General features: G+C 36.9%; 1 long non-coding RNA gene across 6 annotated transcripts; it reads left to right on the top strand.

The window, feature by feature from the left end:
• The first annotated feature begins 12647 nt into the window (after positions 1-12647).
• LOC147479274 (uncharacterized) lies at positions 12648-16113 on the top strand. 6 transcript variants are annotated; one of them, XR_015206631.1, is made up of 6 exons: positions 12649-13047; positions 14231-14319; positions 14436-14499; positions 15020-15413; positions 15501-15554; positions 15740-16113. It is a non-coding gene; the product is annotated as an uncharacterized LOC147479274 (long non-coding RNA). The 6 variants fall into 6 exon arrangements; XR_015206628.1 differs by having other exon boundaries at positions 14436-15232; positions 15338-15413; XR_015206630.1 differs by having other exon boundaries at positions 12650-13047; positions 15090-15413.
• The last annotated feature ends 1194 nt before the right edge of the window (positions 16114-17307 follow it).

Below are 17307 nucleotides of genomic sequence, written 5' to 3'. Positions count from 1 at the left end.
TGCTTTTGTCTTCAACGAGTATCATCCCAACCAACTCCATATCGTAGAAGACGACCATGATGATGATGATGCTTTAAATCCATGAAGATTGATACTGTTGTTTGTATAGAAGTTTACGGCTCCTTTTTGGCTACTACAATTAGTTCATTTACGAAAAATCCCAAAAAAAAAAAATCATGAATTAATTGATATAACAAAGAGATGAATTTTTATGAAACTCCAGCAGTGAAATTTTCGTTTGAATTTATTTTGGGAGGGGGATATTGCATTATGGTTATAGTTTGTTTTTTGGTGGAAGAAATTGGTAGTTAAAAAGAAATGGTTAAAATGGAGTACTAAGAAAATTTTAATACTGACGTGTCACGAAAGTTGGAGTAGTAAAAAAATGTTGGTGTCTCCTTATACTAAAAGCAACTAGTTTTCGAACCCGTTCTATGAACGGGTGCCGTTATATTCAATTATTATGAAAATTATAATACCTATGTGGAGCTATGAGGTATAAATATTATATTGGTTTTTACTTTATTTTTTATGTGTGTTGTTCTTTGTCTTTTTCCAATAGGTTTGTAAACTGTTATCCACATATTCTATGTAAAGCTATGAGATATGCATATTATATTTTCTTTTACTTAATTTTTTATGCAGACGGTTCTTTATCTTCTCAAGTTCGGTTGTGTAACTGTTATCCACATGTTATATGTAGAGCTATGAGATATGAATATTATATTGGGTTTCACAATATTTTTGATGTGATTCCTATGAATATCATAAATTAGTATATCTCGCTGTCACGTAATATTGCTTCAATCTAGTTATTAGATAATGATACTTGGGTACACTATGAATAAATTATGATTGAGCATTTAGTAATGGTTTCTTGCTTTCTAGGAAAAAAGTGTTAATCTTTTCAAGTTTACATCCATTATCAGCTATATTTTGTGTGTTTATGTAAATCAATTGGGAAATAATTGATTATGGACAGAGTAGAGGTGTCAATTAAAGGTGGCCGAAAACTGTAGGATTTGAGAAGAAAGGTTATTCTATGTTGCATTATCCCACAACTCTTTCGTTGTACATAGAACTTGTTGTGTGATTGGAGATGATGTTATTTTTCATTTTTTTAATGTAAATGGTGTAAATTTATAAAATTTTGTAATGGCTGAAAGTAAGAGCAACTAACAGCAGCTGCACAGAAGAAATGTTATCAATGCATCTCTGTTGCTATTTCTGATTATGTATGATCTGACTCTATGGTAGAGTCTTTCGTGTATAATAAATGATATTGGACCACGCCCATGCAATACACGCATGTCTGGATTAACACCAAGACTTGTAAAAGCATTACATGCATTGTATGACCGAATGTGCTCACGAAATGACCTCGCATTGGCATTAGATCCTTCATACAATGATTTAAAGGCAGGGGGCAATTCAGAAAGCAAAGGCAGTTTGATCTTTCCTTGTAAACAACACATTCCAAATAGAGGTCTGTTTTTGGTTGACTTTGATATTTGTTCATCTTTCCAATGTAGGGCAGAACAGAATCCACATTGCACATCCATTCAACCAAGATAATGTTTTCCTTTATATGGAGTAGGTACATCTACATCCATTGGAGAGGTGAATACTCATTGCATATGATTCTTTTTTTGGCGAGCGCGTTGAGCCAATTGTTGCCGAGTAGGTACTAACCCTCGTGAGATAGTATGTTGAGAAAGTGTTGAAGAAGTAGACTTCTGAGAAACATTGTAAACGTTTATGTTGTTATTTCTTTTCCTTCCTGAATGCTAATAGAGAAATTAAGTGTCAAAAATTGATTTAAACAAACATATACTTTACAATATAAAGAATAAGATGAAGAATATTTCTTTTAAAAAAAAAAAAAAAAAAACATGAATGCTAATATTAATACATGCATATGAAAATTGTCAAAAACTGCTTTAAACATTATTAATATTTTAACCAACAACTTACAAATGAGATAACTACAAAAACAAACATAGAATATGAAATCTTTGTTTCACAATATATAGAATAAGAATTCGCAATGCATCTTCGTAGTATTATAAAATTGATAGCATGACATGTCCAGTAGCAATTACCTCTCATTTATTAATACATGATGGTTAATATTCCATGAATTAGATGAAAAATTCTTCATACTATGGTAGAAAGAAATCTCAAAGTAAAAAAAAAAAACTTTGAAGAGGCCTAACTTCATTCTGTAAGGAAACCAACATGAATATTTTGTGCCATGGCACTTACCTTATGATCATGCTGAAATCACTGGCCTCACTGTGTTGATAAACTTGGCTTGAGGTTTTATAAGTAAGGGCGGGAATAATTTGATGCATTCTAGGCAAGTGTTACCTCCTTATACATTCTAAACACAATTTTATGTGGTTCAATATACTTTACGTCTATCTTTATGTTTGTCTATGGAGCAAAGAAGTACGCATATATTACTCGGTGTCATTTGCCAACAGGGCATAATTTTGTACTTTGGAGCAGCATTACTATTTTCCTTTTTATATTGGTACTCGATGTTTAAATTTTTTTTTCGGTTTATTTCGTTTATTTCATTTGTCATTGGTTTTTAAGTCTAACGAATGGTGGGTTGTTTGAATTATTAGGATTAACAACTATCTTAACTTTGATGTATAAATTTGCACTTATTAGGAGTTCTGATACATCAGTATATTTAAATAGTAGGTTAAAATGTTAAATAAGTGGTTCGGTGTAAATTTACTGCTTTGAAAATAAGACATATTGTAAACATTTGTCTAAATATGATTTTATGATGTTTGAAGTTTGTTTCGGTTAAAGTGTAGAAGTTCTTTCGTCATCATTCTTTACACCTCCAGCCACAAACCCATTTTTCCTAAACTCCTAGTTGTCGCTCTCTGTTCTTTTGGTTTCATATTCATTGTAGTCTTACTTATCTACTACCGTAGACGCCATGGATGGGTAAGTTTCTTTAGTCAAATATTGTTTTAGTCCAATTTTAAGATCTTAAGAGACAAAATTGAGCTTAAGATGTGTTGGGGACTTGGGCTTAAGATACTTAAGAGACAAAATGGGCTGAGTTGTATATGTGCATGTGTTGGGGACTTGGGTGTTATCTTTATCCTAATTTATGTTTTGGCTGAATTGAATATTTTATGTTTGATTTGACAGGTTTAGTAGTGGACCTGCATCAGTAGTAATATTCCCTATTATGGATTTGGAATGAGAAATACTAACTGATGTTTTGTTAGTTTTAAAAATTTGTTGTTAGTTTTTATGTTTTTGGAGGGCATTTTTTTTTATGTTTTGAAATATAATATGTCTTGATACTTTGCAAGTTTGAAAAAAACTTATACCATGGCATATGCTTATATTATTGGATATAGCTTGACTACTGTTAAAGTATATGGGAAATGGTTTGCTCACGATCTTTGAAGATGAAACAGATAAAAGAGCACTATTCTTGATCTTTAGGCATTCTTTTAGGCCCATGTATATTTCTAAATATGTTTTTTTTTAGTTATTGGGAGATGATGTTCGGAATCCTCAAGATTTAATTTTTCATTGCTTCCTCCAATAAATTTAGATTAATGTCCGTCTATTTTTAGGTTTATTCGTTTCAGGCATGAACTTCAGTGAAATCAGAAGACTTCTTTTGTAATGGTGTAGTTCGAATAGCACATTAACTACGAATATATTTCAAAACAACATTATTTTGCTACAAATGAAGTAAATAAATGAAATTAATGCATATCTAAAGTTTAAAATAAGCGTTTAACTGAAAGAAAAAAAATACTATGTGACCAACATAATAAAATTTTGGTATTCAAGTACTAATCCTCATGGTTTTCTTTTTCTTTATTATGGAACTCTCCATGCCCTTCATTCCTTTAATTTTTTTTCTTCGAGATAATATATTTTATCTTTGTTGTGTTTATCATCAACCAAACAATCTAGCATAATATTTTTGAGGATGTCGAGTTGATTCTGTTTCTCTTCAACTTCTATTCTTTTCTTCATAAATTCTCAGACAATAAATTAATTGATCAAAGTTCTCAGCGCCAATAATTTCTCATACTAAAAGGCTATTTTTTTTTAATTAACGGGCCTTTAGATTTCATACCCGTTCACTGAACAAATGCCCTTAAATAAAATGATTTTTTTATTTAAGGGCTATAGAAAGAGATATTTACCTATTGAAGCTAGATTTTTTAGCAGCCTGGTGTTGGGGATTATACCAATACCAATCGGTTCCCCCACTACACAGATAACTTGTATGTGAACTCAATTCAACTCCGGACAAAATCTAAATATCAACTACAACCTATACTAACATGCCCAACTCGCTAAACAACTATCAACAACAAATAATAATGTAAAGCAGTAAAAGGCAAACCACAACACAAAGATTTACCGTGGTTCGGCCAATGATGCCTACTTCCACAAGAGCCGATTCTTCTTAATAACGTGGGAAGGAAGATTACAATCTCTCCTTTTGGTCTCTCACCTTACTAGATCACTCTTATCTCTTTCTGAGGGTTGTATCTCTCAGTAAAGGTTATCTCTCTTTGTTTTAGTCCGGATTCCAATCCTTCGACTTGTTTTGGTTCGTTGGTTAGGTTTTCCAAAACCTTGATTTTGGTTTTATCTCCAAAACCAAATTTCAAGGGTAATCTTGTAGCAAGGCCCCAAAATTATGCCTGCTGGCTGGCGGCTTCACTCGTGAAGTCGCTACCAAGACTGGAAGCCGAGCTGGCGAAGCTCACTTTGAGCGGGTCGCCTCTATGTTATCTTGGAACTCTTCTGGTCGCTTCTATCTCGAGCGCTGGCCAGGCCTCGACTTCGCGATGCCGACTACCGTTTTCTCTTTTCTTTCCCGGTTTCTCTCCTCATGTGAGGGATAACTCCAACAATCTCCCTCCCAACGGTGGGGGCTACCTCCATGCAATTGCCAAATCAACAGGAGGAGTGTGCTATCATTCCGGCAATAGCACAACAAACATCAAACTTACCTTTCGGTAAGACTTTGGTCATCATATCCGACCCGTTCTTGTCGGTATGGATCTTCTCGATACACAAATGCTTGTCTTCGAGTACTTCTCTAATCCAATGATAACGCACGTGTATGTGCTTGGATCTAGAATGAAAACTCGGATTCTTGCTCAAGTGGATGGCGCTCTGACTGTCACATAGAACTACAAACTGTTTCTGCTTTAGCCCTAGTTCGTCGAAGAACCTCTTCATCCATAGCAACTCTTTGCAACACTCAGTGGCTGCAATATACTCGGCTTCTGTAGTGGAGAGGGCAACACACTTTTGCAACTTAGATTGCCAAGAAACTGCTCCCCCTGCAAAAGTAACCAGATAACCGGAGGTGGACTTCATCGAGTCAACATCACCTGCCATGTCTGCATCAGTGTAGCCTTCAAGTAAGGGCTTACTTCCACCAAAGCACAAACATGATTTGGAAGTGCCTTTGAGATATCTCAATATCCACTTAACACCTTCCCAATGTTCTTTACCCGGATTTGACAGAAATCTGCTTACAACCCCAACGGCGAAAGCAATATCCGGTCTAGTACACACCATGGCATACATCAAACCGCCGCTCGCGGATGCATAAGGAATCTTTTCCATCCGACTCGCTCATGCTCACCCTTAGGACACATCTCTTTGGTCATGCGGAACTGGCCACCAAGCGGATTAACCGACCGGGCCGGCTTGATCCATGTTCAATCTCTTCAACACCTTTCAATGTAGCTTTCTTGAAAGCCACAACTTCCCCACTTTTTCATCACACGGTGATCCGTGATCCCAAGTATCTGCTTTGCTTGACCCAAATCCTTCATCTCAAAGGACTTACTCTCAAGTCTTTCTTCAGCTTTGATATCTTGTTGATGTTTGGGCCAACTATCAACATATCATCCACATACGTGATAAGACAATGAAATCCCCATCCGAAATCTCGAACAAACACACAATGATCGGAAGCGGACTTCTTGTATCCTTGCTTTCGCCATAAAGGAATCAAACTTTATGTACCATCGCCTCTGCTTGCTTCAATCCATACAAGCTCTTTACCAACTTGCTTGCATACTAGGTGCTCCTTGCCTTTGACCTCAAACCCTCGGGTCGGGTCCATGTAGACATCTTCTTCAAGGTCTCCATGAAGAAAAGTTGTCTTAACATCTAGTCGCTTCAACCTCTAGGTTCATACTTGCGGCCATACCCAATACCACCCGGATAGAAGTCATTTTCACTACAGAGAGAAGATCTCATCAAAGTCAATCCCTTTCCTTTGACCGAATCCCTTCACAACAAGGCGAGCTTTGTGCCTTGGGTGAGGATTGTTCTCCTCATGCTTGACTTTGTATATCCACTTATTCTTGAGAACTTTTCTCCCCGCTGGGTTTCTCAACTAACCTCATAAGTGTGATTTTTATGCAAAGAATCCATCTCGTCATGCATGGCCTTCAACCACTTTTCTTTGTCGTGCAGACCTTCAAAGTGCCTCTTGATAGTACATAGGTTCTCCACCATCCGATAGTAAAGACGCACGTTATGTGGTGGATACTGGTTGAGCTTAGTCTCTCTCTGTCGGACCTCCTCGCCCCATCCTGGCCGGTGCCTCGTGAGGTTGCGACTTCGCTTGCTTTCGGTGGTGGTTCATGCATCTCATCCGCATCTTCTATACCAATAGGTTCTATCCCATCATGAGCAATAGGATTCTCATCGCGAGCTTCAAACTCATGGTTCTCGTGATTTCAATGCCTTTCCCGTGACGCTCCACAAGTAGGAACTTCGGTTCTCAATCAACAAGATCATTGGTGAAAGATCAGAAGCTTCTCACCCTCCTCAAAGTCCGCTATGGTTTGGTCTTCCAGAACACAACATCTCGACTTCGGATTACCTTCTTGTTAATCGGATCATAGAGTTTGTAACCAAACTTTTCATCTCCATAACCCGGAAAAATGCACCGCTTGGCTTTGTCATCAAGCTTGATCTCTCATCCTTCGAATATGCACAAATGCCCCGCACCCAAATACCCTCAAGTATCCATAATCAACATCTCTCACCGACCATACTCTCTCCGGATAATCACTATTCGGAGGCTTTGCCGGTGACGGGTTGATCACATGCACGCAACAGACGCATTGCTTCTACCCAAGAGTTTCTAGGTAGCTTAGAGTGAGATAACATGCATCTTATCCTCTCTACAATGGTACGGTTCATTCTCTCTGCTATTCCATTCATTTGCGGTGTCTTGGGAACGCCCGCTTTCATGACGAATCCCATGACTCGCAATACTCTTCAAATGGCCCAATGTACTTTCCCCCATTATCCGAGCGAAATACACTTCAACAACTTAATCTCTCTTTCCACCATCTTTGTGGAATTTCTCAAACACGCCAAGTACTTCATCCTTGGTCTTCGGACTATAGACCCATATCTTTCTTGACGATCATCAATGAATGTCAAAAGCACGGCTCCCCTCGTGGGACTTCACTCTCATAGGACCACATAAGTCAGTGTGCACTAGTTCAAGGGCGATTGTCCTTTTCGTGAGAGACGGGAATCTTTGGAAAGACACCTGTGTTGCTTTCCTACCAAACAATGAGTACATGTACTTAAATGTGTACCTTTAATGTCCGGCATGGCCTTTTGCTTAGCAAGAACTTCCATCCCTTTTATGCCCATGTGACACGGTCTCTTGTGCCACGGTTCGGATGAAGCTTCTTCGCGCACAGATTCGCTTCGCTTTTACACAAACTAGCCTTGTGTTTTGTAAAGAGAGCAAGTTTTTCTTTCCTCACGCTGCTACAATGGAACCTGCGCTTTCGGTTTCCATACCCGTTACCAAACGAGTTTACAAAGCCATCATCATCTAATTTCCCAAAAATTAAGGCTTAACCGTATGTCGGGGACATGTCTTACATCCTTCGAGTGTCAAGGTGTAGCCGACATTGGTTTCTACATGAACATCTCCAATGCCTATAATCTTGAGGCATCGTTACCCTCCATCCTCACTTCACCATATTCACCACAACCGTAGGTAGTGAAGAATCCCCTGCGGCGGTGTGGCGTGATAGGATGCTCCCGTATCTATCACCCACTCGTATCCCCGACATGAGGTAATTTCGGGACAAAGACACACCACATCGACACTGATTCCCACTCAGTCATCGACTAGTCGCGGTAGTATCTCTGCTGTGTTTCCGTTCCTCGCACCATGTCTTCATGTACCACGGTTATTCTTCTCATCCCTCTTGATTGTCGCGACTCATATCCGAAGTGGCCTTTGGTGTCACAATAGTAACATTGCCTCTCCGCCTTAGGAGTTCTAGCTTCACCCCTAGATTTATTCATCATCACCTCTAGAACGAGATGGTTTTTCGCCGACCTCTCCCCGTTTTCTGCGTGAAAAGGACCTGCGAAGTTAGAAGAGCGCTTGCACTCCTTCTAGTCTCCTCATTCAACAAAGGCGTGGTAGCCATCTCCATGGTAACAATTCCATCCTCGTCGCTCCATGTAGAAACCGCTAATGTCTCCCAACTTTCGGGTAGAGAGCTAATAGAAACAAAGCCTCAACTTCGCCTCCCAAATTGATCTTCATCAAATGCATCCGATTGATGATATTACGTACTTCATTAAGATGCTCGGACATTGAAGAACCTTCTTGGTACTTCGTGGTCCGCAAAACTTTAACGACTAGCACTTTGTTTCCACCCGACTTCCTCTCATAAAGGTCTCGAAGTTTCTTCCATGATCGAAGCGTCGTAGTCTCTTCGGGCCACATGGTGAAAGACAACCGTCGTCTATCCATTGTCGAATGTACCCAATAGCTTTTCGTCAAGCTTTTTCCACTCAAATCATCATCTTTTTTACGGTTTTACTCCCTCATTCTCAATGGGAAGTGCCAAGTCCTTGCAAAGTATAGCAAGTCTTCCATCTTGGCTTTCCGGATGGTGTAGTTCTTCCTATTCGGACTCATCATACGAGTGTTCACGGAATGGTCCATTTCTACAAGTTATTTAACCTCAAATCTTCTCTCGGTGAATTTCACAAACACGCCCGACCAAGATTCGGATAACACCCTAAGGCTATTCAACCAAGGCTCGATACCACTTGTTGGGGATTATACCAATACCAATCGGTTCCCCACTACACAGATAACTTGTATGTGAACTCAATTCAACTCCGGACAAAATCTAAATATCAACTACAACCTATACTAACATGCCCAACTCGCTAAACAACTATCAACAACAAATAATAATGTAAAGCAGTAAAAGGCAAACCACAACACAAAGATTTACCGTGGTTCGGCCAATGATGCCTACTTCCACAAGAGCCAGTTCTTAATAACGTGGGAAGGAAGATTACAATCTCCTTTTGGTCTCTCACCTTTACTAGATCACTCTTATCTCTTTACAGGGTTGTATCTCTGTAAAGGTTATCTCTCTTTGTTTTAGTCTGGATTCCAATCCTTCTGACTTGTTTTGGTTCTGTTGGTTAGGTTTTCCAAAACCTTGATTTTTGGTTTTATCTCCAAAAACCAAATTTCGCGGGTACTGTAGCAAGGCCCACAAAAATTATGCCTCGAGGCTGGGCTGCTCACTCTGGGCGAGTCGCTGAAGACTGGAAAGCCGGCCTGGCGGGCCACTTTGAGCTGGTAAGCCCTATGTTATGGAACTCGAGCGGCTGGTCGCTTCTATCCGGTTGGCGCCGCCTCGATGCCGAGGAGCCCGTTTCTCTCCGCTCGGTTCTCTCCTCATGTGAGGGATAACTCCAACACCTGGTAAGTCCAATTTCAATTTGCAGGAGGATCCTTTGTTGTTAAAACTTTTAAGCTCGAGCCAGATTCCTACAGAAGCTTTGCTAGCGTAAGGGTGAAATTCAAGACATTTTAAAAATTGCGAAGTTTATAACTTTGTATGTTCACTTGAGTATAGCATTCTTTTATTGCGGCAGAAGATCTTGGTAGTCTTGTGAGTGGTTGATAAATTGCGATTGCTGTTTTCTTTAGGAAGTCCCATAGCTGTGAGGCTTAAGAGACAAAGATATTTTTTTTAATTAGGTAGAAGCTATTGGATTTAGAAACCTCTAAGTATACTATTACTGTTGGGCCTGTGCCCAACAAATTATAACATATGTTTTAAGCGGGTATTGTATCTCAAATTCAATTCAAATTGGAGTTGCTAGTTGCTACCTCTTATGGAGATATTGAAATGTCTTACACCTAGGTACTCATGCTGATTCATAGCAATATATTGAGAGCTGGCAACGAACAGATGGTTTATCAACTTCAGAGTTTAAGAAATACAGAATACGATACCAACTTATTGAAGTGGTCTGCGTATAGGAGAGAATAAAGCAAACAGTCGGGGTAGGTATGTTATTTTTTCTCATTTGTCTAAGAAACTTATTAAGGTGTGGTTTTGACTTCCTGTTGGATAGTTGGGTTGTTTTGAAGTTTTGTTGTTTTAGGGTTCCATCATAGATAGAAATTAAACTGTATCTTCCTGTTGGTAACTTTGATTTTGGACCGGTTAAAAACTCAGATTGACTATATAGACCTGTGGCATCTATTGATATCTTTGTGTTTTCACTAGTTAAACTAAATTTTTAACTTCCTGTGGATTTTGATTACATTTATTACTAAAAATATGATTCCATATATGTAAAAATGTCTGATAAGTCATCTCAACTCCAAGATTGAACAGATAATTACGTAGAGATAATCATAACTCTATCATTCCCTATTTATAATTGCCTTTAGATAATCAATATCTTTTTTCAGACTCTGAATTTCTTTTTCCTGAATTTGTATGCACTGATTTCTAAGCATGTCGTTCTTTTTTGCAATCTCAAGTTTGTTGCAAATTTATTCTATTTCTTCGTAGTTATTGTCTACTACTTCAAAGCTTATCTCACTACGCAGTATTTATAGATTTAAATTGATTAGGGTTACCTATTTGATTAGAAGTTTAGTTTGTTTATTATTATAACTTCATGTATATCTATAATTGTACTATTCGACTAATGTCACAAATATGGTTTGGTGTCTTTAACTTGGGCATAAGCCCATTATATTTTTCACGTATAGACTTGAGGATTTTATTTTCTTTTTCATGTTTGAGGTTGGTTATTTCAACATACCACTTGATTTCACGTCTAAATCTCTTAAATTAAATACAAATGTGGATATGGACTGTGCTGCTGTAAACGAAGGTGAAGCTCTTGTATTTGCTTTGTAATTATAACACAGATAAGAACTTATTTTTGCCGTTTCTCAGATATAAAATTATAACACAGATATAAAATTATTTCTATATAAATAAATTACCACATGCATCCTACTGAAAATAGTTTGCACTACTTAAGAGCATATCCACTATTATGATGGGAGAATCTCTCTTATAAATAAAAGAAATACAAATTATTCACCCTTTAATCAGCAATATGATTTTTCTGCATGTACATTGATAGACACATTGAAGACAATGTCAAGGTTGTAGAAATGGATTTTGGGCAATGTAGAGGGAGTACAAAGAGCAGGAATGGCTATTTAACCAATGTTCATGTTGAAAGGGCAGATCAAAGATATTCACCACATTATTATGCAGAACTAAAGCAAACTCTACGCCACATGTTATTAGCAAAGATGAGCCCCTAATGCTTGCAGTAGACATTTTGATGATAATTCAGGTGAGTCTGAGAACAAAGCGGTTTTTGTCACAACTTAAGTGTGTCAAAACCTGATCCAAGTTTATTAAGTATCTTTCAGTTTTGGTCAAAGCTATTATAATAATAATGCTTTCTAGCTCACCATTTTCATAATCGATTGTGCTCTTGTGGTAATTTGTGGTGATTTAGGAGAGTTTATATAATGGAGTTGCAAAACTGCCCCGATAATACTAAAAAAATCTAGACATCTAAGAATGTTGCTGACTGCCTAATTCTTTCGTACTACCAATGGTGTGTTTTTTTTAAAAGTTCATATGGTATTTGACATTAGAATACTGAAGGAGGAACTCACTATCTCATTAATATTTGGAAGACACTTTCCAGTATTTACATTGTTGAATGTTCAGTGCATCCACTTATTTACAATTACTCACTTATTTTAGAAGGTCAGCAAACGAAACAATGTTATGATACGAATACCTACTCCAAAGGTGACAAATGACTTATATTTTTTTCGATATCGATCACAATATAACTTGAAGTAGTCGAATTTGAAAAGCGAGTGTGCTAATATTATAGATTTAAACTAAAAATTAACGGACTCAATAGTTACAAACTTTCATAAATAAAAAGCGTTAAACCTCGGCCATTAAAAAAATACTATGTGACCGACATAATAAAGTTTTGGTATTAAAGTATTAATCCTCATGGTTTTCTTTTCTTTATTATGGAACTCTACATGTCTTTCATTCCTTTAATTTTTTCTTCGAGATAATATATTTTATCTTTGTTGTGTTTATCATCAACCAAACAATCTAGCATAATATGTTTGAGGATATCGAGTTGATTCTGTTTCTCTTCAACTTCTATTCTTTTCTTCATAAGTTCTTTGAAATTGAAGTCTTCAATTTCCATCACCACTACAAGAAAATGGGCTTTTTGCCACGGATTCCCGATATTTTTAGCCACGGCCAAAACCCCTCGCCTGTGTACCGACAGCCATAGACCGTAGCTACTTGACCAAGGTCTGTGGCAAGTTTCTGTGAGCTTTAGCCACTGTTGTGCGACCAGTTCAAGCCGTGGCTGGTGCGACGGACTTCACCTTTGGATACTTGCGTGAATTTCTTCCACGGGCTTTAGATCTTGTGAACCGTAGGAAAAAGGTCCACCTTAAGCTAAAACGAAAAGGAAAACTTGAGTAGCCCTGAAACTTTTCTTCTTCATACCAACGAAGGAAACTCCATCAACAATACTCAACACACTGTCTCGCGAGAAGACTCGAATGACTGCCCGATTCAATGTTAAAAATCCTTGCGATTTGAGGTTAGATGACTGCTTTTGTTCTTCATCAAGGTAATTCTACAGATTCATTTTGGGGTTTCACTTTTCTTGTTTGGTTCAACTTTTTATGAAGCTAGGTTTTCCCGAAATCCCAATTCATCAAAAGTGTAATTTTTCCTTAAAAAATCATAATTTATTGAGTATCTAGGGTTTTGAAATTGGAAATACGACTTTCAAAACCTTCACACCTGAATTTCTTCCATATTTTCAAAATACCTACGTACTTTTAGATAAAAAATAAATAATAGAAAAGTTGAGCAAATTATGAGATATATGGCTTTTGAACAATTTTTATCATTAGAAAAAAAAATGTAGTGCGGTGATTAACTTGAGTTCGTGCACCCTTGAATGTTGGTAGCAGTGTGCTGGCTTGGTCAATCAGAATGCCCAACATCTTTTCTAACTCTGCGTTTGTTCTAATTGAATATGTATGCCCTATTTCCTGTTCATGTGTCCCTCACACCCTTATTTTAGAACTGGATTAGATACTAGATTATAAAAGAAGAAGAAAAAAAAATGTACTCATTGGGGTGATGAAATGGTCTTGTGAGTACTCGACTTGGGTCTTTGTATAACTTGCATACTATATACTACAAATGGTTCAAGTAAGAGATTCTCTATAGAAAAAAAAAAGTTCAAGTAGGTGATCCAACTAGATTGCAAATAAACTTAAATTGTTAAGCTTTGAAATCTGGATCATCGTCTTGTATTCTTTGTTTGTTACTTTAAGTGTTCAATTTTATAAATTTAGTTTGTTTGATATATGTCGAAGGGGATACAAGAGATATTGTCATTAAATTAGTAATATATACCTTTTTTGATGCACCCATTATGATCAGGTTTCAAATATTTGATACAAATTGAGCCTTCACCTATAAGACATAGCATTCAAGATGAGCTTTAAGATACAAATTGTAAATACTATTCTAGATGAGCTTTAAGATACAAATTTAGAATACTAAGATTGCTCATTCTCACATGAAGCACTTTGAGATGGTAGCTTTGCATCTATTCGGCCCATGCTTTTTAGTTCTCTTGTTTAGCTAACATGACTAGGTGTTGAAAATTTGAAAAGTTTAAATAATTGCAGTTATGATTTTGACTAAATTTTCTATTAATTTTCTATAATTCTTAGTGTAATTATATTTGCTTTGATTTCTGGTGTTACTGCCTTAGAGAAAATGCTCATGTGTAGATTTAAGGAGAATTCAACTTGTCGGATAGTTATTTTCATGAAGGATTCTAGACTTCTGGAAGGAGACCATACCCAGCTTGCTTTGGCTTGTAAGTCCGTTTAAATTCTACTGGCTATAAAATATTATGATGATTGCATCTAGTACTCACAGTTGAATACCTTATGCATGTTAGAAGCTCGAGATTAAGATATATATTTTTTCCAGCAACTAGCGAGATCCTCTCGAGGACACCGGGTTGTATAGTTGTGAATTGACATCTTAGATGAAGGTCAGTTCTTGATCACTATTATGAATAGCTTGTCTCTTATGTCTCTTATAGTTCTTGATCACCACTTCAAACTTATAAGATATGCTATGCCGTTTGATTAGATAACTGTAACATCGAACATTTGTGCATTCTTTTTGAAACTGAACATATGATATCGTTCAAGCCTTGTAGAGTTGTTACAAGCTTGAGATCAAGTCAGATGGCATGTGAAGTATGGGCAAGGAATTCTTGGGCCTATAAATGAAACAAATTAATGGCAATTGATTATCATCTCTTGAGTACCCAAAGCTTGCTCATTTTAAAGATTTTATCCTTCTTGCTCATACAAAGCTTGCTCACTTGGATGCACATAATACCGGTAGACTAAACTTATTGTAAAAGTGCCATTTAGCTTGCGGTAAGGATCGTTAAGTATGCTGACCAACATTCTGAATCCGAGACGCTGTCAAATTTTTGGTTAAGCATGTTTAGTTTTCATCTTGTTCACATAGTTGATATGATTTTCATTTTTCTGTACCAGTCAAGGTTTCAAGTGTACATGAAATAATGTTGCTTTTTCTGATTAGTCAACTTTTGCTTTAACAACATAGTGCTGCTTACTGAGTTATTGCAAGACTTAAAAAGGAACAGGATGATGTGAGGTTGCTACTGGCTTAGGCAGAAAGACAGATACCTATGACTGCATTGCCTGCTGCTACAGCAAATGCTTTAGTGCTTATTAATGGAAAAAGAGGTTCTTGCTAGTTGGCTTTGCACACGGTTAATTTGAGTTTATTCTACATGCCTTATGATCCAGTTCTATTTTGTTATGTGATCTAAAAGCCTACATGTATTTTAGCTTGCTGTGAGGAGTATTTTAAAAATTCTGGACATCAGGACAGATACTATCTACACTTAGTGGCCACTCTAAGAAGGTATTGCATATTGGTTTGTCATGTCTTGTGATTTTTAAGGTTCGAGTTTTTTAGCTATTTAGTCAACAATTTATGAACATTGTATAGGTGAACAATGTCAAATTTGTTTCTAGAGACAAGTTATTTGTCACAGCAGACAAGGTAACTCATACTTGTATCAGTAAATTTCTATTGCTTAACGTTAATATGCTGTTGGTACTTATTGCGTTTCTTGTTTTACGTATTCAGTGTCTTAAAAAACGCATCAACCCCTTAATCAAGACATCTACGTGTTTGTATTTGGCGTACTAATTAAGTTCTTATACTTTAGTGTTGAACTATGACAGATTTCAGGATCGACATTGTAGCACTTGGAGAAGTTCACATGAGTTTACGATGGCGGAAGAACGAAGAAAGCACTTTTGCCCAAGGGTTGTCTACCTGTTCTTCGAAGAATTCTTTCTCGTTTACATTATTTGTCTTTCATTTCATGAAGAATGAGAACAAAAATACGGTTTAGTCGTAAATATTTTTAGCATTAGTTAGGTTTTGATTGTATGATTTAATCAATGGAATTCTATCTTTTAGGATGATGGGAAATGGTGATTTTGAGGTGTAGGATGGTTATGGGAGTTTTGTTAGGTGATTGGTACGTTTCTATTGATTGTGGGTGAACTGACCCAAGAATTAAAATATCAATATTTTTTTTAAAAAAAAAAAAGAACTTTGGCACGGTCTATAACCGTCGCAAAAACATCATTTCCCACGGACCCAAGCCGTAGGAAAAATTAACCTTTTCCCACGGTCCAAAACTGTAGGAAAAACTGACCTTTTCCCACGGTCATGACTGTGGGCAGATCATTCCCGACGCACAAAAAGCCCACGGTCCTTCCACGGTCTAAAACCGTGGGAAAAAGACTTTTCCCACGGTTTTAGACCGTGGCGTAAAACTTGTTTTCTTGTAGTGCACGTTCATCCTTTATAAACTGTATTGCGTGAAAAGCTGCTGAATCCTCTGCTTTTGCAACAGAATATGTTGGGCTTCCATCAATTTCTTTAACTATGGCGTCTTCCTTTGTTAAAGAACAAGTCTTTTGGTACCTTTAATGTCACAGTGCTTTTGAATCGTCCCGCTCTCTAATTACGTATGTTGTAGATTTGGATCTTGTTGAATATTAAGTCCTACTTCTAGAATTTCCTTTAACATTTTTTTTACACAAGTTATGTAATTTTCATACGCCATTATCGCAATATACATAATAAACTGAAGTCAATAAATAATTGTAAATAATAGAGAAGGAAGAAAATAGGCTACCTGGTTTTTGGATATGTGTAGTTAAATTGTTTTTTTTAGGTTAATAGATTATGTTTTACTAAGTGATTGGAAGTTCACTTTTCCTAGGTTTTTAGTTTTGTATATCTCTTAAATTTTGATATTTTGGAACATCGAGGTTCTCTTTTTTTGCAGCCTCCACTCTATTAGGAGCATGGATTATGACACATGTCGGGTATTTTGAAATTTGGTTTTTGAGTTTTATGGTGTGGGCACGTGCAAAACGTGTGAGGGGTAATTGTTGCATTTTGAAAGGGCATAACACCAGACACACCACAATAGACGGTCAAACTTGGTAAATGAATCGTTAACTAACGATAAGGTTATCTAAAGTTAAGAAACGTAAAACTTTGGGTCCAATGCAAATACCCATATTATTGGGACGACCTAAAGCTAAATCACCTTATTTTAAATTAGATATATATATTTTTTAATTAGGTAGAAGCTATTGGGTTTAGAAACCCATAAGTATACTATTACTGTTGGGCCTGGGCCGAACAAATTGCGGGTATTCAATCTAAAATTCAATTCAAATTTGAATTGCTATCTCTTTTTCCCACGCAGCTTCCTTTCAACTAAATT

This window comes from Coptis chinensis, chromosome 8 (assembly GCF_015680905.1).
Source record: "Coptis chinensis isolate HL-2020 chromosome 8, ASM1568090v1, whole genome shotgun sequence".
Taxonomy (NCBI): domain Eukaryota; kingdom Viridiplantae; phylum Streptophyta; class Magnoliopsida; order Ranunculales; family Ranunculaceae; genus Coptis; species Coptis chinensis.
The sequence above is the reverse complement of the archived record's forward strand: the minus strand, read 5'-3'. Positions and strand labels throughout refer to the sequence as shown.